The sequence below is a fragment of the Phyllobates terribilis genome, unplaced genomic scaffold, assembly GCF_046119375.1.
Source record: "Phyllobates terribilis strain yellow unplaced genomic scaffold, ASM4611937v1 Scaffold_650__1_contigs__length_881393, whole genome shotgun sequence".
Classification (NCBI taxonomy): domain Eukaryota; kingdom Metazoa; phylum Chordata; class Amphibia; order Anura; family Dendrobatidae; genus Phyllobates; species Phyllobates terribilis.
The window spans coordinates 246464-267137 of record NW_027363410.1 but is presented as its reverse complement, the minus strand read 5'-3'; the positions used below and the strand labels follow the sequence as shown (position 1 = coordinate 267137).

At 47.5% G+C, this 20674-nt stretch overlaps 10 non-coding genes across 10 annotated transcripts; all 10 read left to right on the top strand.

The window, feature by feature from the left end:
- Positions 1-1864: 1864 nt before the first annotated feature.
- Positions 1865-2051, top strand: LOC141235299 (U2 spliceosomal RNA). Its single transcript, XR_012301148.1, has one exon. It is a non-coding gene; the product is annotated as a U2 spliceosomal RNA (small nuclear RNA).
- Positions 2052-4466: 2415 nt separating this feature from the next.
- On the top strand, positions 4467-4653 carry LOC141235298 (U2 spliceosomal RNA). Its single transcript, XR_012301147.1, has one exon. It is a non-coding gene; the product is annotated as a U2 spliceosomal RNA (small nuclear RNA).
- A 1115-nt stretch (positions 4654-5768) lies between these two features.
- LOC141234916 (U2 spliceosomal RNA) lies at positions 5769-5959 on the top strand. The gene has a single exon (XR_012300778.1). It is a non-coding gene; the product is annotated as a U2 spliceosomal RNA (small nuclear RNA).
- A 1115-nt stretch (positions 5960-7074) lies between these two features.
- LOC141234914 (U2 spliceosomal RNA) lies at positions 7075-7265 on the top strand. Its single transcript, XR_012300776.1, has one exon. It is a non-coding gene; the product is annotated as a U2 spliceosomal RNA (small nuclear RNA).
- Positions 7266-8383: 1118 nt separating this feature from the next.
- Positions 8384-8574, top strand: LOC141234913 (U2 spliceosomal RNA). The gene has a single exon (XR_012300775.1). It is a non-coding gene; the product is annotated as a U2 spliceosomal RNA (small nuclear RNA).
- Positions 8575-14712: 6138 nt separating this feature from the next.
- LOC141234912 (U2 spliceosomal RNA) lies at positions 14713-14903 on the top strand. Its single transcript, XR_012300774.1, has one exon. It is a non-coding gene; the product is annotated as a U2 spliceosomal RNA (small nuclear RNA).
- A 1118-nt stretch (positions 14904-16021) lies between these two features.
- Positions 16022-16212, top strand: LOC141234911 (U2 spliceosomal RNA). Its single transcript, XR_012300773.1, has one exon. It is a non-coding gene; the product is annotated as a U2 spliceosomal RNA (small nuclear RNA).
- A 1115-nt stretch (positions 16213-17327) lies between these two features.
- LOC141234910 (U2 spliceosomal RNA) lies at positions 17328-17518 on the top strand. The gene has a single exon (XR_012300772.1). It is a non-coding gene; the product is annotated as a U2 spliceosomal RNA (small nuclear RNA).
- Positions 17519-18633: 1115 nt separating this feature from the next.
- On the top strand, positions 18634-18824 carry LOC141234909 (U2 spliceosomal RNA). The gene has a single exon (XR_012300771.1). It is a non-coding gene; the product is annotated as a U2 spliceosomal RNA (small nuclear RNA).
- A 1118-nt stretch (positions 18825-19942) lies between these two features.
- Positions 19943-20133, top strand: LOC141234908 (U2 spliceosomal RNA). Its single transcript, XR_012300770.1, has one exon. It is a non-coding gene; the product is annotated as a U2 spliceosomal RNA (small nuclear RNA).
- Positions 20134-20674: the final 541 nt, after the last annotated feature.

Below are 20674 nucleotides of genomic sequence, written 5' to 3'. Positions count from 1 at the left end.
AACCCAACCCAAAAAGTTTGGTTGATTAGTCTGTGGCATTCTGTTAAACTGTTGCTTATGGCGGTCTCTGTGAGCTTCTCAGCGACATTCAGCCAGCCAGGTATCCTGCCTGCAGTAGATGGAATGTGGCAATGGAACGCTGGCTGCGCGTGTCATAATAGGCTCTGAGCCTTTATATACCTGTGCACAGCAGCAGCCACCTTCAGTCTGCTGCTGGACAGCCAGCAGCAGCAGCAGCAGCAGGAGAGGTATGTAATCAGCAGCCCTCCTGCTAAGGGTAGACAGCTGCTCGTTCCACCCCACCCCCCGCCTTAATTGGTTCTCCTCCCTTCCAACGGTGTTGAGGCGGGTGGGAACAGCAGGGGGTGAAGGTGCTGTGTTTAAAGAGGTGGAGTTATGCAGATCTAAAACGCGTGGATTGCAGCAGCAGCAAGCCGAAAAGTGCAGGCATGTAAGGGATCTAGAGGTTGACAATATGTCTTCTTAACGGGAGTCCAGGAGCTCATCTCCACAAATGGACTTTTCAGGATCCTTGGGTGGCTCCGTAGTTTGAAACCAATTCTGGTTATCGCTTCTCGGCCTTTTGGCTAAGATCAGGTGCAGTGATCTACCAGTTGCTGCCTTGGCCTTGGCTAGGAGGTGCCCAGGGTACCCGGCTCCTTGGCCTGGGGGGATCGCTTTGTCTAACGGCAGGGCTTCACCCTCCTGCTGCTATTGGGGAGTCGGATTAGTCCCTGGGCAACGAGAGGCGATCATCGTGTCACCACACATAGCTGTGGGGGGCAGTTCTTTTGGAGGAAGAAGATGGAGTTGACGAGGAAGAGGAACTGTTTACGGTTCTATGTGAAGACGGAGTTAGAGGATTTTTCGTTGGAGGAGAATCAGATCTTGGATATTCTGTTCAAGTATGGGACGATCATTGAAGAGGACATTTTTTGTATGCAAGAAATCAAGTTTAAAAAGGTATTTGACGTAACACTGAAGTCTGAAGAAAAGTGTATTTGTCTTCTCAAGAATTGGGAAGGAAAAGAAATTGGAGTTAATGCTCTTTTTGCTGGAAGGCCGAAAAAGGTGGTTATCTGTATGGATGACCCCTTTGTAGAGATGGAGGAAGTGATGGAGTTTTTGAAGCCATGGAGTATTTTGGTAAAATTCCAGAAGGACTACTTAAATAAAGTGGGAGTCTGGAATGGGAAGAGAAGTTTCCTAGTTTGGGAAAATGGACAAAATGAACTAAGTTTAGGAAGGATTGTTATAAATGGTAAATGTGGATTCAGTTATGTGGAAAATGGTAAAAGAAGAATTGATAATGGGAAACCTGGATTTTGTTATGAGGAAGGTGGGAAAAAAGAGGAGAAAGGGAAAAAGATATTTGAAGAATCGTTTGAAGATTGTAAAGAGAAAGAAGACAAAGATATACAAGTAGTTGAAAATAAGAAGGAGTTTGTGGGAGAGAAGCAGGAATTCTCAGGAGTTGGGGAATCTATGTTTTGCAGACTGGAGAGAGTACCTAGAAGTAAAGACGTTAAGGAAAAAAGGAAGGTGGATGATAAGGGAAAAGAGAAAGTAATGCAGGATTGTGTTGATACCAGTGCTGAAGCTGAAGAAGATGAAAAGATTTTGCTGCAAGGTTTTGACTGGAAATTGTTGGACATGTCATGGAGGAAGAAGAAACGTGGAAGAAGAAAAATGTTGAGTTGATGTTTTTGTTGGAAGTTTTTTGTTGTTGATGTAAGGATATGTTATGTTATGTTTTATTTATTAATTATCATTAAATTTTCTTAAAAAAAACAAAAAGTTGAATTCGGATGATGAAGGCGTAGGCGACATTTTTTTGGTTATCCATGCAAATGGAATTTAATTTATGTCGCGTCTTCTGACGCATTCAATTAAAAAAATCTGTTCTTATCAGTTTAATATCTGATACGTCCCCTATCTGGGGACCATATATTAAATGGATTTTTAGAACAGGGAGATGGAAAAAGAGCTTGCTCTGTCCACTCCACGCATTGACCTGGTATTGCAGTATCTCCAGGACCGGTGCACCCCTTCTTTAATGCAGTTTCTAAAATCAGAAAGAATTGAATTCAATGTTTTTTGTTCATTTTGCTTGTTTGTCGGATTTTGGGATGGACTCTTTGGCTTTGCTTTTCTTCTCCTCATTGGATTTTTCATGTTCAAAGTTGCAGAAGCCAGATTACAAGCTCATTTTGGTTCAACTTCAGCAACTGTGCATTGCATTGCCATGTAATGTGATGCAATGCTATCTTTCTAGCTCTCCCTTTTTACTTCCTTTTGGATAAACAGACATATTAGGCAAGCATTTTGGAGCTTTCACCTAAATAACTACAGGTGGTGAGATAAGCTGCACAATATAATTGACCTTTCAGTATATTGTTGCACACACACCATCTATTTAGCAAATGCCCTTGTTATCAACAGCAGCCTTTTAAACTCACCTGAGCTAACAGGTATGTGCGCTGGTTACTCTGCTGCGCTTAAAATTTCTTTTTTGGTTTGCTACAATGCCTTTTCTGAAACGTTGTCTCCTTCTGCTGGAACACTGACTTCTTTCATTTAATGCCTGCAGACTATAAAAGAGAACCCAACCCAAAAAGTTTGGTTGATTAGTCTGTGGCATTCTGTTAAACTGTTGCTTATGGCGGTCTCTGTGAGCTTCTCAGCGACATTCAGCCAGCCAGGTATCCTGCCTGCAGTAGATGGAATGTGGCAATGGAACGCTGGCTGCGCGTGTCATAATAGGCTCTGAGCCTTTATATACCTGTGCACAGCAGCAGCCACCTTCAGTCTGCTGCTGGACAGCCAGCAGCAGCAGCAGCAGCAGGAGAGGTATGTAATCAGCAGCCCTCCTGCTAAGGGTAGACAGCTGCTCGTTCCACCCCACCCCCCGCCTTAATTGGTTCTCCTCCCTTCCAACGGTGTTGAGGCGGGTGGGAACAGCAGGGGGTGAAGGTGCTGTGTTTAAAGAGGTGGAGTTATGCAGATCTAAAACGCGTGGATTGCAGCAGCAGCAAGCCGAAAAGTGCAGGCATGTAAGGGATCTAGAGGTTGACAATATGTCTTCTTAACGGGAGTCCAGGAGCTCATCTCCACAAATGGACTTTTCAGGATCCTTGGGTGGCTCCGTAGTTTGAAACCAATTCTGGTTATCGCTTCTCGGCCTTTTGGCTAAGATCAGGTGCAGTGATCTACCAGTTGCTGCCTTGGCCTTGGCTAGGAGGTGCCCAGGGTACCCGGCTCCTTGGCCTGGGGGGATCGCTTTGTCTAACGGCAGGGCTTCACCCTCCTGCTGCTATTGGGGAGTCGGATTAGTCCCTGGGCAACGAGAGGCGATCATCGTGTCACCACACATAGCTGTGGGGGGCAGTTCTTTTGGAGGAAGAAGATGGAGTTGACGAGGAAGAGGAACTGTTTACGGTTCTATGTGAAGACGGAGTTAGAGGATTTTTCGTTGGAGGAGAATCAGATCTTGGATATTCTGTTCAAGTATGGGACGATCATTGAAGAGGACATTTTTTGTATGCAAGAAATCAAGTTTAAAAAGGTATTTGACGTAACACTGAAGTCTGAAGAAAAGTGTATTTGTCTTCTCAAGAATTGGGAAGGAAAAGAAATTGGAGTTAATGCTCTTTTTGCTGGAAGGCCGAAAAAGGTGGTTATCTGTATGGATGACCCCTTTGTAGAGATGGAGGAAGTGATGGAGTTTTTGAAGCCATGGAGTATTTTGGTAAAATTCCAGAAGGACTACTTAAATAAAGTGGGAGTCTGGAATGGGAAGAGAAGTTTCCTAGTTTGGGAAAATGGACAAAATGAACTAAGTTTAGGAAGGATTGTTATAAATGGTAAATGTGGATTCAGTTATGTGGAAAATGGTAAAAGAAGAATTGATAATGGGAAACCTGGATTTTGTTATGAGGAAGGTGGGAAAAAAGAGGAGAAAGGGAAAAAGATATTTGAAGAATCGTTTGAAGATTGTAAAGAGAAAGAAGACAAAGATATACAAGTAGTTGAAAATAAGAAGGAGTTTGTGGGAGAGAAGCAGGAATTCTCAGGAGTTGGGGAATCTATGTTTTGCAGACTGGAGAGAGTACCTAGAAGTAAAGACGTTAAGGAAAAAAGGAAGGTGGATGATAAGGGAAAAGAGAAAGTAATGCAGGATTGTGTTGATACCAGTGCTGAAGCTGAAGAAGATGAAAAGATTTTGCTGCAAGGTTTTGACTGGAAATTGTTGGACATGTCATGGAGGAAGAAGAAACGTGGAAGAAGAAAAATGTTGAGTTGATGTTTTTGTTGGAAGTTTTTTGTTGTTGATGTAAGGATATGTTATGTTATGTTTTATTTATTAATTATCATTAAATTTTCTTAAAAAAAACAAAAAGTTGAATTCGGATGATGAAGGCGTAGGCGACATTTTTTTGGTTATCCATGCAAATGGAATTTAATTTATGTCGCGTCTTCTGACGCATTCAATTAAAAAAATCTGTTCTTATCAGTTTAATATCTGATACGTCCCCTATCTGGGGACCATATATTAAATGGATTTTTAGAACAGGGAGATGGAAAAAGAGCTTGCTCTGTCCACTCCACGCATTGACCTGGTATTGCAGTATCTCCAGGACCGGTGCACCCCTTCTTTAATGCAGTTTCTAAAATCAGAAAGAATTGAATTCAATGTTTTTTGTTCATTTTGCTTGTTTGTCGGATTTTGGGATGGACTCTTTGGCTTTGCTTTTCTTCTCCTCATTGGATTTTTCATGTTCAAAGTTGCAGAAGCCAGATTACAAGCTCATTTTGGTTCAACTTCAGCAACTGTGCATTGCATTGCCATGTAATGTGATGCAATGCTATCTTTCTAGCTCTCCCTTTTTACTTCCTTTTGGATAAACAGACATATTAGGCAAGCATTTTGGAGCTTTCACCTAAATAACTACAGGTGGTGAGATAAGCTGCACAATATAATTGACCTTTCAGTATATTGTTGCACACACACCATCTATTTAGCAAATGCCCTTGTTATCAACAGCAGCCTTTTAAACTCACCTGAGCTAACAGGTATGTGCGCTGGTTACTCTGCTGCGCTTAAAATTTCTTTTTTGGTTTGCTACAATGCCTTTTCTGAAACGTTGTCTCCTTCTGCTGGAACACTGACTTCTTTCATTTAATGCCTGCAGACTATAAAAGAGAACCCAACCCAAAAAGTTTGGTTGATTAGTCTGTGGCATTCTGTTAAACTGTTGCTTATGGCGGTCTCTGTGAGCTTCTCAGCGACATTCAGCCAGCCAGGTATCCTGCCTGCAGTAGATGGAATGTGGCAATGGAACGCTGGCTGCGCGTGTCATAATAGGCTCTGAGCCTTTATATACCTGTGCACAGCAGCAGCCACCTTCAGTCTGCTGCTGGACAGCCAGCAGCAGCAGCAGCAGGAGAGGTATGTAATCAGGAGCCCTCCTGCTAAGGGTAGACAGCTGCTCGTTCCACCCCACCCCCCGCCTTAATTGGTTCTCCTCCCTTCCAACGGTGTTGAGGCGGGTGGGAACAGCAGGGGGTGAAGGTGCTGTGTTTAAAGAGGTGGAGTTATGCAGATCTAAAACGCGTGGATTGCAGCAGCAGCAAGCCGAAAAGTGCAGGCATGTAAGGGATCTAGAGGTTGACAACATGTCTTCTTAACGGGAGTCCAGGAGCTCATCTCCACAAATGGACTTTTCAGGATCCTTGGGTGGCTCCGTAGTTTGAAACCAATTCTGGTTATCGCTTCTCGGCCTTTTGGCTAAGATCAAGTGTAGTATCTGTTCTTATCAGTTTAATATCTGATACGTCCCCTATCTGGGGACCATATATTAAATGGATTTTTAGAACAGGGAGATGGAAAAAGAGCTTGCTCTGTCCACTCCACGCATTGACCTGGTATTGCAGTATCTCCAGGACCGGTGCACCCCTTCTTTAATGCAGTTTCTAAAATCAGAAAGAATTGAATTCAATGTTTTTTGTTCATTTTGCTTGTTTGTCGGATTTTGGGATGGACTCTTTGGCTTTGCTTTTCTTCTCCTCATTGGATTTTTCATGTTCAAAGTTGCAGAAGCCAGATTACAAGCTCATTTTGGTTCAACTTCAGCAACTGTGCATTGCATTGCCATGTAATGTGATGCAATGCTATCTTTCTAGCTCTCCCTTTTTACTTCCTTTTGGATAAACAGACATATTAGGCAAGCATTTTGGAGCTTTCACCTAAATAACTACAGGTGGTGAGATAAGCTGCACAATATAATTGACCTTTCAGTATATTGTTGCACACACACCATCTATTTAGCAAATGCCCTTGTTATCAACAGCAGCCTTTTAAACTCACCTGAGCTAACAGGTATGTGCGCTGGTTACTCTGCTGCGCTTAAAATTTCTTTTTTGGTTTGCTACAATGCCTTTTCTGAAACGTTGTCTCCTTCTGCTGGAACACTGACTTCTTTCATTTAATGCCTGCAGACTATAAAAGAGAACCCAACCCAAAAAGTTTGGTTGATTAGTCTGTGGCATTCTGTTAAACTGTTGCTTATGGCGGTCTCTGTGAGCTTCTCAGCGACATTCAGCCAGCCAGGTATCCTGCCTGCAGTAGATGGAATGTGGCAATGGAACGCTGGCTGCGCGTGTCATAATAGGCTCTGAGCCTTTATATACCTGTGCACAGCAGCAGCCACCTTCAGTCTGCTGCTGGACAGCCAGCAGCAGCAGCAGCAGGAGAGGTATGTAATCAGGAGCCCTCCTGCTAAGGGTAGACAGCTGCTCGTTCCACCCCACCCCCCGCCTTAATTGGTTCTCCTCCCTTCCAACGGTGTTGAGGTGGGTGGGAACAGCAGGGGGTGAAGGTGCTGTGTTTAAAGAGGTGGAGTTATGCAGATCTAAAACGCGTGGATTGCAGCAGCAGCAAGCCGAAAAGTGCAGGCATGTAAGGGATCTAGAGGTTGACAACATGTCTTCTTAACGGGAGTCCAGGAGCTCATCTCCACAAATGGACTTTTCAGGATCCTTGGGTGGCTCCGTAGTTTGAAACCAATTCTGGTTATCGCTTCTCGGCCTTTTGGCTAAGATCAAGTGTAGTATCTGTTCTTATCAGTTTAATATCTGATACGTCCCCTATCTGGGGACCATATATTAAATGGATTTTTAGAACAGGGAGATGGAAAAAGAGCTTGCTCTGTCCACTCCACGCATTGACCTGGTATTGCAGTATCTCCAGGACCGGTGCACCCCTTCTTTAATGCAGTTTCTAAAATCAGAAAGAATTGAATTCAATGTTTTTTGTTCATTTTGCTTGTTTGTCGGATTTTGGGATGGACTCTTTGGCTTTGCTTTTCTTCTCCTCATTGGATTTTTCATGTTCAAAGTTGCAGAAGCCAGATTACAAGCTCATTTTGGTTCAACTTCAGCAACTGTGCATTGCATTGCCATGTAATGTGATGCAATGCTATCTTTCTAGCTCTCCCTTTTTACTTCCTTTTGGATAAACAGACATATTAGGCAAGCATTTTGGAGCTTTCACCTAAATAACTACAGGTGGTGAGATAAGCTGCACAATATAATTGACCTTTCAGTATATTGTTGCACACACACCATCTATTTAGCAAATGCCCTTGTTATCAACAGCAGCCTTTTAAACTCACCTGAGCTAACAGGTATGTGCGCTGGTTACTCTGCTGCGCTTAAAATTTCTTTTTTGGTTTGCTACAATGCCTTTTCTGAAACGTTGTCTCCTTCTGCTGGAACACTGACTTCTTTCATTTAATGCCTGCAGACTATAAAAGAGAACCCAACCCAAAAAGTTTGGTTGATTAGTCTGTGGCATTCTGTTAAACTGTTGCTTATGGCGGTCTCTGTGAGCTTCTCAGCGACATTCAGCCAGCCAGGTATCCTGCCTGCAGTAGATGGAATGTGGCAATGGAACGCTGGCTGCGCGTGTCATAATAGGCTCTGAGCCTTTATATACCTGTGCACAGCAGCAGCCACCTTCAGTCTGCTGCTGGACAGCCAGCAGCAGCAGCAGCAGCAGGAGAGGTATGTAATCAGGAGCCCTCCTGCTAAGGGTAGACAGCTGCTCGTTCCACCCCACCCCCCGCCTTAATTGGTTCTCCTCCCTTCCAACGGTGTTGAGGCGGGTGGGAACAGCAGGGGGTGAAGGTGCTGTGTTTAAAGAGGTGGAGTTATGCAGATCTAAAACGCGTGGATTGCAGCAGCAGCAAGCCGAAAAGTGCAGGCATGTAAGGGATCTAGAGGTTGACAACATGTCTTCTTAACGGGAGTCCAGGAGCTCATCTCCACAAATGGACTTTTCAGGATCCTTGGGTGGCTCCGTAGTTTGAAACCAATTCTGGTTATCGCTTCTCGGCCTTTTGGCTAAGATCAAGTGTAGTATCTGTTCTTATCAGTTTAATATCTGATACGTCCCCTATCTGGGGACCATATATTAAATGGATTTTTAGAACAGGGAGATGGAAAAAGAGCTTGCTCTGTCCACTCCACGCATTGACCTGGTATTGCAGTATCTCCAGGACCGGTGCACCCCTTCTTTAATGCAGTTTCTAAAATCAGAAAGAATTGAATTCAATGTTTTTTGTTCATTTTGCTTGTTTGTCGGATTTTGGGATGGACTCTTTGGCTTTGCTTTTCTTCTCCTCATTGGATTTTTCATGTTCAAAGTTGCAGAAGCCAGATTACAAGCTCATTTTGGTTCAACTTCAGCAACTGTGCATTGCATTGCCATGTAATGTGATGCAATGCTATTGTAGCACCCTGAGGATTCGGCTGCTACAGGGGTATTGCACCTCAACCCAGAGGTGTGATATTCCACTCCCGGGTAAGGATGGAGTGTGGAACTGAGCTCGGTAGGCTGCATGCACTACACACATCCCATTTCCGGGGAACAGGCCGACGGTACTCCCACTTAGAAATGTGCAGGTACGACCGAGTCTGTTCCTGGCTGGAGTGGGAGGGGGGTGGTACATCCCATGTAGTGTAGGGGCAGATAGGGGGAGCAGCCTGGGTAAAGATAGGAGCTCATTGGGTGCTGGTCACCTGAGCTCACACATAGAGGGTGTATATAAGGTGGGCACCAACAAAGAACAGGGTCAGATGCAGAGAACAAGTCAGTTGGAGACAGCAAGACAGCTGCAGAGGAGCAGACAGCAAGCAGAGAGGAAGTCAGCCTGCAGCAAGGGAGAAAAGAGAGAGACCCAGAGGAACAGAAGAGAGGACTCTAAGATCCCAACTAAAATCCCCGGGTGAAGAGTCGGCATCAGGGTACCGGAACCCAAGCTGGTGGGGGTAAAAACATTCCCCAGCCAGAGACCGGAGACCGTGGGCAGCGTTTGCCACGGTCACCCACCACATCCACCCCGAAGGCACACCACATGAAGGGTCAGGGAACCCAGGGCCAAGGGTGTCCCAACAGAAGGCCCGAGGGAGCTGGACCTAGGTGGATCACTGGTGGGGACGGCCAGAGAACGGGACAGAAGGAGAGCTCAGGGCCACGCTCCGGACTTGTTTGGGGGTTGGCTGGATCCAGGACCTGGTGGACGCAGCACGGCTCGGGTGGTCACTCGAAGCTGGAGTGACCAGTACAACATCTGCAGTAAGTAAACACCCTTAACTGCACAACCCGACTCTGTCTTCACTGCCGTCTGCACTGCACCACCACAACCCCCATCCTCTGCACCTGTCCCCTCTGAGGCTATACCCCTCCCGTTGGGGGTTATACCATCACAAGCTGCACCTACACCATCAGCCTCAGCGGACCCTGCTGCAGCGGCGGCCATAGTGACCGCAATACAACGGGTGGCGTAGTCGACATTAAGAACTTATTAACATCTGTAGGACTGCCACATACAACTGAGTTTGACACCCTGGGCACGGACCGGGTCATAGCCACTCGGAGACTACAACCCCCATCTGATCCGGCTCCGGATATTCCCATAAAGAATATGGCCCAGGGGGCGCGTCAACTTTGGCGTAGTCGGCAGGATTACGTGCCCGCAACACCCGGGTACTGCGTGCCTGAAGAAAAGTGCAAGTTTACCTCAGAAAGAAGTCTCCCGCCGGTTCCGGAGGGTCCACGCCATCGGACCCCATCACAGGTCGTTTCCCGCCGATTGTCCGCCATTTCCAGCTTGTTCCCGCCATCTGCAGGGTTTCCCGCCACTGGGCGACGCTTCCCGCCAAATCCGAAGATTTCCCGCCTTGGAAGAGCAGCGGACGCCATTATGGGCGTGCCAAAGGAGGGCAAGAGGCCGCCTCCCATCGTGGGCCAGGACAGAAAATGGCGCCAAAAGTGGAAACCGCCCCCACCAACAGACTGTGATGCTAGAGGTGTCTGTCAGCGTGAAAGAACCGCCCCTGGAGCTGACAGTCACCCAGTGGCCCCGGGACCGCCCTCGAAGTGGGAGGAGACGAAAGAAAAGAACGAAGATGGGTACCGCCTGGAGCAGTCTGGAGCGAGCGCACCCGGAGGCAAGAAGTCTAACGAGGAGTAGCGGAGAAGCTTACCCGGATATGGAGAGAAAGCAGAACAGCACCGGCCCGCTGGCCAGGAGTCTGCTAAAGACCGAGGAAGGAGAGCAGAGCAGCACCGGCCCGCTGGCCAGGAGCCTGCTGGAGGAAGAGCAGAGCAGCACCGACCCATTGGTCAGGAGCCTGCTAGACACCACGACCCCACTAGGCCTAGTGGAGGTCCTTGCACAGCTCCCCCGAGACCGGGAGTGTGCACAGACTGCCCTGGAGGGCCTCGCACGGAGGATGGCCCGGGTACAGCGCGAGATATTGGCGGAATGGAGCCGAGAGATGGCCCAGCAAACCAAGGCCCGGAGCACGCCAGCCAAGATGAGGAGACAGACCGCCTCTGAGGATGGCGCGGGAGGACCCAAGGTCGGAGACGGCGCCGAGAAGGGAGCCGATCGCATGGAGGCAGGTAAAGGGGACGCCTATACCCCAAGCCGTGAAACCGCCCACCTGCCCCAGCTCCCCGTCGCAGAGCCCGAAAGTCCCCCTGCTGTGCCCGTAGCCGCCATGTCACCGCTATGGACTAGGCCCCGACCGGAAGCCGCCGCAGCGACCCCTGTGACGTCACGCGCCTCGACCCGGAGCGTGACAAAGCAGGAAATACCACCAGCCTGGTCGCAAGGCCTAGTACCCCCGGGCGCCGCATCACCAACAGCGCCCCCTACCTCCGCGGAGCCTCCGGCCTGGTCGCAAGGCCAGGTAGCCCAGGGCGCCGCCGTATTAACGGTGCCCTTCACCTTCCAGGTGCCCCAGGCCTGGCCGCAAGGCCTGGGCAACCCGGGCGCCACCACCACCGCGCCCGCGCCCGTAAAACCAAGGGTGCCGCGTCTGGGAGAGGACTTGTTTGCCCAGCACACGTGGCCGGACGGGCAGCCTTTCATCTGGCCCCAGAAGTATTACGAACTGGAGCACCAGAGGAGGGTTGGGGCCATGTGTGCACCCCTGATTCCGGCTCCGAAGCCCGTAATAAGGATCTCGCCCCCGCTAGCGGAAGCGCAGTTTGAGTGGGACCCCACCGGAGAAGACCTAATGGGGTTCACTCAGGAAACCCGGGCAGCTGCAGCGGAGCGTGCTGAGTGTTGCCGACAGCAGCTCGAGGAGTTCGCAAGGGAGCGGAGAGAGAGGCGGGTCCGAGAACAACAGGCCCAAATAAGGAGCGCCGAGCAGAAGAGCCGGACCAGGAGGGACCCCCGTGCAGCGCACAGTCCCCGTACCACCGGGACTGTAATAAAGTTCAACCAGCAGCATGGGTGGGGCTTCATTAGAGACAACAACACCCCCGGCGACGTCTTTGTCACGCGCAGAGACGTGGAGTCCCATCTGCCGGAGGGGCACAGAGGTCGTGACCTCTACATCGGAGACGAGGTCACCTTCACCCGGCACAAGTGTGCCAAAGGACCTTACGCCCTCCACGTACACCGCCTGACGGAGGAGGAGTTGCGGTGCGAGGAGGAGGAGCAAGAGGACCCGGACGGGTCTGAAGTTACAACCAGCTATAAGCAAAGAGCAGGAGGAAGACGCCGTTGAGTGCGGCAGAGCAGTGATGTAAATAGTTACCCGACCGGGTATCAAAGAGACTGTTGCAACATATATATAGTCCCCGTTGGGACCAGCTGAGTGCAACATATATATAGTCCCCGTTGGGACCAGCTGAGTGAACTGTTTACCCGTTAACCCCTTAATCCCACAGGCTGAGGACTGTGAGCAGCCATTCCCTTCCCTCTACCTGGCCGAGGACTGAGAGCGGCCAACTTCCCTGTATATAGTTGCGCTTCCTAAAGCGCCCCCTACCGGTTTTAGAGGAAAAACCATTTTTCTAAGAGACTGTCGCACTTTTCCCGGACACACGTTGCACAGTGTCCGGAGGAGGAACCTGAAACAAGAGACGACGAGAATGTTTATATGAAAAGTTTTATATATATATAATGTTTTATATGTTTTATTATGTTTATATGAAAAGAAAAAAATTGTATGTTTTGGTGTTGTTTTATGTCTTACAGCCCGAGGACGTGCTGTGATTTACCAGGGGGGAATGTAGCACCCTGAGGATTCGGCTGCTACAGGGGTATTGCACCTCAACCCAGAGGTGTGATATTCCACTCCCGGGTAAGGATGGAGTGTGGAACTGAGCTCGGTAGGCTGCATGCACTACACACATCCCATTTCCGGGGAACAGGCCGACGGTACTCCCACTTAGAAATGTGCAGGTACGACCGAGTCTGTTCCTGGCTGGAGTGGGAGGGGGGTGGTACATCCCATGTAGTGTAGGGGCAGATAGGGGGAGCAGCCTGGGTAAAGATAGGAGCTCATTGGGTGCTGGTCACCTGAGCTCACACATAGAGGGTGTATATAAGGTGGGCACCAACAAAGAACAGGGTCAGATGCAGAGAACAAGTCAGTTGGAGACAGCAAGACAGCTGCAGAGGAGCAGACAGCAAGCAGAGAGGAAGTCAGCCTGCAGCAAGGGAGAAAAGAGAGAGACCCAGAGGAACAGAAGAGAGGACTCTAAGATCCCAACTAAAATCCCCGGGTGAAGAGTCGGCATCAGGGTACCGGAACCCAAGCTGGTGGGGGTAAAAACATTCCCCAGCCAGAGACCGGAGACCGTGGGCAGCGTTTGCCACGGTCACCCACCACATCCACCCCGAAGGCACACCACATGAAGGGTCAGGGAACCCAGGGCCAAGGGTGTCCCAACAGAAGGCCCGAGGGAGCTGGACCTAGGTGGATCACTGGTGGGGACGGCCAGAGAACGGGACAGAAGGAGAGCTCAGGGCCACGCTCCGGACTTGTTTGGGGGTTGGCTGGATCCAGGACCTGGTGGACGCAGGACGGCTCGGGTGGTCACTCGAAGCTGGAGTGACCAGTACAACATCTGCAGTAAGTAAACACCCTTAACTGCACAACCCGACTCTGTCTTCACTGCCGTCTGCACTGCACCACCACAACCCCCATCCTCTGCACCTGTCCCCTCTGAGGCTATACCCCTCCCGTTGGGGGTTATACCATCACAAGCTGCACCTACACCATCAGCCTCAGCGGACCCTGCTGCAGCGGCGGCCATAGTGACCGCAATACAACGGGTGGCGTAGTCGACATTAAGAACTTATTAACATCTGTAGGACTGCCACATACAACTGAGTTTGACACCCTGGGCACGGACCGGGTCATAGCCACTCGGAGACTACAACCCCCATCTGATCCGGCTCCGGATATTCCCATAAAGAATATGGCCCAGGGGGCGCGTCACTATCTTTCTAGCTCTCCCTTTTTACTTCCTTTTGGATAAACAGACATATTAGGCATGCATTTTGGAGCTTTCACCTAAATAACTACAGGTGGTGAGATAAGCTGCACAATATAATTGACCTTTCAGTATATTGTTGCACACACACCATCTATTTAGAAAATGCCCTTGTTATCAACAGCAGCCTTTTAAACTCACCTGAGCTAACAGGTATGTGCGCTGGTTACTCTGCTGCGCTTAAAATTTCTTTTTTGGTTTGCTACAATGCCTTTTCTGAAACGTTGTCTCCTTCTGCTGGAACACTGACTTCTTTCATTTAATGCCTGCAGACTATAAAAGAGAACCCAACCCAAAAAGTTTGGTTGATTAGTCTGTGGCATTCTGTTAAACTGTTGCTTATGGCGGTCTCTGTGAGCTTCTCAGCGACATTCAGCCAGCCAGGTATCCTGCCTGCAGTAGATGGAATGTGGCAATGGAACGCTGGCTGCGCGTGTCATAATAGGCTCTGAGCCTTTATATACCTGTGCACAGCAGCAGCCACCTTCAGTCTGCTGCTGGACAGCCAGCAGCAGCAGCAGCAGGAGAGGTATGTAATCAGGAGCCCTCCTGCTAAGGGTAGACAGCTGCTCGTTCCACCCCACCCCCCGCTTTAATTGGTTCTCCTCCCTTCCAACGGTGTTGAGGCGGGTGGGAACAGCAGGGGGTGAAGGTGCTGTGTTTAAAGAGGTGGAGTTATGCAGATCTAAAATGCGTGGATTGCAGCAGCAGCAAGCCGAAAAGTGCAGGCATGTAAGGGATCTAGAGGTTGACAACATGTCTTCTTAACGGGAGTCCAGGAGCTCATCTCCACAAATGGACTTTTCAGGATCCTTGGGTGGCTCCGTAGTTTGAAACCAATTCTGGTTATCGCTTCTCGGCCTTTTGGCTAAGATCAAGTGTAGTATCTGTTCTTATCAGTTTAATATCTGATACGTCCCCTATCTGGGGACCATATATTAAATGGATTTTTAGAACAGGGAGATGGAAAAAGAGCTTGCTCTGTCCACTCCACGCATTGACCTGGTATTGCAGTATCTCCAGGACCGGTGCACCCCTTCTTTAATGCAGTTTCTAAAATCAGAAAGAATTGAATTCAATGTTTTTTGTTCATTTTGCTTGTTTGTCGGATTTTGGGATGGACTCTTTGGCTTTGCTTTTCTTCTCCTCATTGGATTTTTCATGTTCAAAGTTGCAGAAGCCAGATTACAAGCTCATTTTGGTTCAACTTCAGCAACTGTGCATTGCATTGCCATGTAATGTGATGCAATGCTATCTTTCTAGCTCTCCCTTTTTACTTCCTTTTGGATAAACAGACATATTAGGCAAGCATTTTGGAGCTTTCACCTAAATAACTACAGGTGGTGAGATAAGCTGCACAATATAATTGACCTTTCAGTATATTGTTGCACACACACCATCTATTTAGCAAATGCCCTTGTTATCAACAGCAGCCTTTTAAACTCACCTGAGCTAACAGGTATGTGCGCTGGTTACTCTGCTGCGCTTAAAATTTCTTTTTTGGTTTGCTACAATGCCTTTTCTGAAACGTTGTCTCCTTCTGCTGGAACACTGACTTCTTTCATTTAATGCCTGCAGACTATAAAAGAGAACCCAACCCAAAAAGTTTGGTTGATTAGTCTGTGGCATTCTGTTAAACTGTTGCTTATGGCGGTCTCTGTGAGCTTCTCAGCGACATTCAGCCAGCCAGGTATCCTGCCTGCAGTAGATGGAATGTGGCAATGGAACGCTGGCTGCGCGTGTCATAATAGGCTCTGAGCCTTTATATACCTGTGCACAGCAGCAGCCACCTTCAGTCTGCTGCTGGACAGCCAGCAGCAGCAGCAGCAGCAGGAGAGGTATGTAATCAGGAGCCCTCCTGCTAAGGGTAGACAGCTGCTCGTTCCACCCCACCCCCCGCCTTAATTGGTTCTCCTCCCTTCCAACGGTGTTGAGGCGGGTGGGAACAGCAGGGGGTGAAGGTGCTGTGTTTAAAGAGGTGGAGTTATGCAGATCTAAAACGCGTGGATTGCAGCAGCAGCAAGCCGAAAAGTGCAGGCATGTAAGGGATCTAGAGGTTGACAACATGTCTTCTTAACGGGAGTCCAGGAGCTCATCTCCACAAATGGACTTTTCAGGATCCTTGGGTGGCTCCGTAGTTTGAAACCAATTCTGGTTATCGCTTCTCGGCCTTTTGGCTAAGATCAAGTGTAGTATCTGTTCTTATCAGTTTAATATCTGATACGTCCCCTATCTGGGGACCATATATTAAATGGATTTTTAGAACAGGGAGATGGAAAAAGAGCTTGCTCTGTCCACTCCACGCATTGACCTGGTATTGCAGTATCTCCAGGACCGGTGCACCCCTTCTTTAATGCAGTTTCTAAAATCAGAAAGAATTGAATTCAATGTTTTTTGTTCATTTTGCTTGTTTGTCGGATTTTGGGATGGACTCTTTGGCTTTGCTTTTCTTCTCCTCATTGGATTTTTCATGTTCAAAGTTGCAGAAGCCAGATTACAAGCTCATTTTGGTTCAACTTCAGCAACTGTGCATTGCATTGCCATGTAATGTGATGCAATGCTATCTTTCTAGCTCTCCCTTTTTACTTCCTTTTGGATAAACAGACATATTAGGCAAGCATTTTGGAGCTTTCACCTAAATAACTACAGGTGGTGAGATAAGCTGCACAATATAATTGACCTTTCAGTATATTGTTGCACACACACCATCTATTTAGCAAATGCCCTTGTTATCAACAGCAGCCTTTTAAACTCACCTGAGCTAACAGGTATGTGCGCTGGTTACTCTGCTGCGCTTAAAATTTCTTTTTTGGTTTGCTACAATGCCTTTTCTGAAACGTTGTCTCCTTCTGCTGGAACACTGACTTCTTTCATTTAATGCCTGCAGACTATAAAAGAGAACCCAACCCAAAAAGTTTGGTTGATTAGTCTGTGGCATTCTGTTAAACTGTTGCTTATGGCGGTCTCTGTGAGCTTCTCAGCGACATTCAGCCAGCCAGGTATCCTGCCTGCAGTAGATGGAATGTGGCAATGGAACGCTGGCTGCGCGTGTCATAATAGGCTCTGAGCCTTTATATACCTGTGCACAGCAGCAGCCACCTTCAGTCTGCTGCTGGACAGCCAGCAGCAGCAGCAGCAGGAGAGGTATGTAATCAGGAGCCCTCCTGCTAAGGGTAGACAGCTGCTCGTTCCACCCCACCCCCCGCCTTAATTGGTTCTCCTCCCTTCCAACGGTGTTGAGGCGGGTGGGAACAGCAGGGGGTGAAGGTGCTGTGTTTAAAGAGGTGGAGTTATGCAGATCTAAAACGCGTGGATTGCAGCAGCAGCAAGCCGAAAAGTGCAGGCATGTAAGGGATCTAGAGGTTGACAACATGTCTTCTTAACGGGAGTCCAGGAGCTCATCTCCACAAATGGACTTTTCAGGATCCTTGGGTGGCTCCGTAGTTTGAAACCAATTCTGGTTATCGCTTCTCGGCCTTTTGGCTAAGATCAAGTGTAGTATCTGTTCTTATCAGTTTAATATCTGATACGTCCCCTATCTGGGGACCATATATTAAATGGATTTTTAGAACAGGGAGATGGAAAAAGAGCTTGCTCTGTCCACTCCACGCATTGACCTGGTATTGCAGTATCTCCAGGACCGGTGCACCCCTTCTTTAATGCAGTTTCTAAAATCAGAAAGAATTGAATTCAATGTTTTTTGTTCATTTTGCTTGTTTGTCGGATTTTGGGATGGACTCTTTGGCTTTGCTTTTCTTCTCCTCATTGGATTTTTCATGTTCAAAGTTGCAGAAGCCAGATTACAAGCTCATTTTGGTTCAACTTCAGCAACTGTGCATTGCATTGCCATGTAATGTGATGCAATGCTATCTTTCTAGCTCTCCCTTTTTACTTCCTTTTGGATAAACAGACATATTAGGCAAGCATTTTGGAGCTTTCACCTAAATAACTACAGGTGGTGAGATAAGCTGCACAATATAATTGACCTTTCAGTATATTGTTGCACACACACCATCTATTTAGCAAATGCCCTTGTTATCAACAGCAGCCTTTTAAACTCACCTGAGCTAACAGGTATGTGCGCTGGTTACTCTGCTGCGCTTAAAATTTCTTTTTTGGTTTGCTACAATGCCTTTTCTGAAACGTTGTCTCCTTCTGCTGGAACACTGACTTCTTTCATTTAATGCCTGCAGACTATAAAAGAGAACCCAACCCAAAAAGTTTGGTTGATTAGTCTGTGGCATTCTGTTAAACTGTTGCTTATGGCGGTCTCTGTGAGCTTCTCAGCGACATTCAGCCAGCCAGGTATCCTGCCTGCAGTAGATGGAATGTGGCAATGGAACGCTGGCTGCGCGTGTCATAATAGGCTCTGAGCCTTTATATACCTGTGCACAGCAGCAGCCACCTTCAGTCTGCTGCTGGACAGCCAGCAGCAGCAGCAGCAGGAGAGGTATGTAATCAGGAGCCCTCCTGCTAAGGGTAGACAGCTGCTCGTTCCACCCCACCCCCCGCCTTAATTGGTTCTCCTCCCTTCCAACGGTGTTGAGGCGGGTGGGAACAGCAGGGGGTGAAGGTGCTGTGTTTAAAGAGGTGGAGTTATGCAGATCTAAAACGCGTGGATTGCAGCAGCAGCAAGCCGAAAAGTGCAGGCATGTAAGGGATCTAGAGGTTGACAACATGTCTTCTTAACGGGAGTCCAGGAGCTCATCTCCACAAATGGACTTTTCAGGATCCTTGGGTGGCTCCGTAGTTTGAAACCAATTCTGGTTATCGCTTCTCGGCCTTTTGGCTAAGATCAAGTGTAGTATCTGTTCTTATCAGTTTAATATCTGATACGTCCCCTATCTGGGGACCATATATTAAATGGATTTTTAGAACAGGGAGATGGAAAAAGAGCTTGCTCTGTCCACTCCACGCATTGACCTGGTATTGCAGTATCTCCAGGACCGGTGCACCCCTTCTTTAATGCAGTTTCTAAAATCAGAAAGAATTGAATTCAATGTTTTTTGTTCATTTTGCTTGTTTGTCGGATTTTGGGATGGACTCTTTGGCTTTGCTTTTCTTCTCCTCATTGGATTTTTCATGTTCAAAGTTGCAGAAGCCAGATTACAAGCTCATTTTGGTTCAACTTCAGCAACTGTGCATTGCATTGCCATGTAATGTGATGCAATGCTATCTTTCTAGCTCTCCCTTTTTACTTCCTTTTGGATAAACAGACATATTAGGCAAGCATTTTGGAGCTTTCACCTAAATAACTACAGGTGGTGAGATAAGCTGCACAATATAATTGACCTTTCAGTATATTGTTGCACACACACCATCTATTTAGCAAATGCCCTTGTTATCAACAGCAGCCTTTTAAACTCACCTGAGCTAACAGGTATGTGCGCTGGTTACTCTGCTGCGCTTAAAATTTCTTTTTTGGTTTGCTACAATGCCTTTTCTGAAACGTTGTCTCCTTCTGCTGGAACACTGACTTCTTTCATTTAATGCCTGCAGACTATAAAAGAGAACCCAACCCAAAAAGTTTGGTTGATTAGTCTGTGGCATTCTGTTAAACTGTTGCTTATGGCGGTCTCTGTGAGCTTCTCAGCGACATTCAGCCAGCCAGGTATCCTGCCTGCAGTAGATGGAATGTGGCAATGGAACGCTGGCTGCGCGTGTCATAATAGGCTCTGAGCCTTTATATACCTGTGCACAGCAGCAGCCACCTTCAGTCTGCTGCTGGACAGCCAGCAGCAGCAGCAGCAGCAGGAGAGGTATGTAATCAGGAGCCCTCCTGCTAAGGGTAGACAGCTGCTCGTTCCACCCCACCCCCCGCCTTAATTGGTTCTCCTCCCTTCCAACGGTGTTGAGGCGGGTGGGAACAGCAGGGGGTGAAGGTGCTGTGTTTAAAGAGGTGGAGTTATGCAGATCTAAAACGCGTGGATTGCAGCAGCAGCAAGCCGAAAAGTGCAGGCATGTAAGGGATCTAGAGGTTGACAACATGTCTTCTTAACGGGAGTCCAGGAGCTCATCTCCACAAATGGACTTTTCAGGATCCTTGGGTGGCTCCGTAGTTTGAAACCAATTCTGGTTATCGCTTCTCGGCCTTTTGGCTAAGATCAAGTGTAGTATCTGTTCTTATCAGTTTAATATCTGATACGTCCCCTATCTGGGGACCATATATTAAATGGATTTTTAGAACAGGGAGATGGAAAAAGAGCTTGCTCTGTCCACTCCACGCATTGACCTGGTATTGCAGTATCTCCAGGACCGGTGCACCCCTTCTTTAATGCAGTTTCTAAAATCAGAAAGAATTGAATTCAATGTTTTTTGTTCATTTTGCTTGTTTGTCGGATTTTGGGATGGACTCTTTGGCTTTGCTTTTCTTCTCCTCATTGGATTTTTCATGTTCAAAGTTGCAGAAGCCAGATTACAAGCTCATTTTGGTTCAACTTCAGCAACTGTGCATTGCATTGCCATGTAATGTGATGCAATGCTATCTTTCTAGCTCTCCCTTTTTACTTCCTTTTGGATAAACAGACATATTAGGCAAGCATTTTGGAGCTTTCACCTAAATAACTACAGGTGGTGAGATAAGCTGCACAATATAATTGACCTTTCAGTATATTGTTGCACACACACCATCTATTTAGCAAATGCCCTTGTTATCAACAGCAGCCTTTTAAACTCACCTGAGCTAACAGGTATGTGCGCTGGTTACTCTGCTGCGCTTAAAATTTCTTTTTTGGTTTGCTACAATGCCTTTTCTGAAACGTTGTCTCCTTCTGCTGGAACACTGACTTCTTTCATTTAATGCCTGCAGAC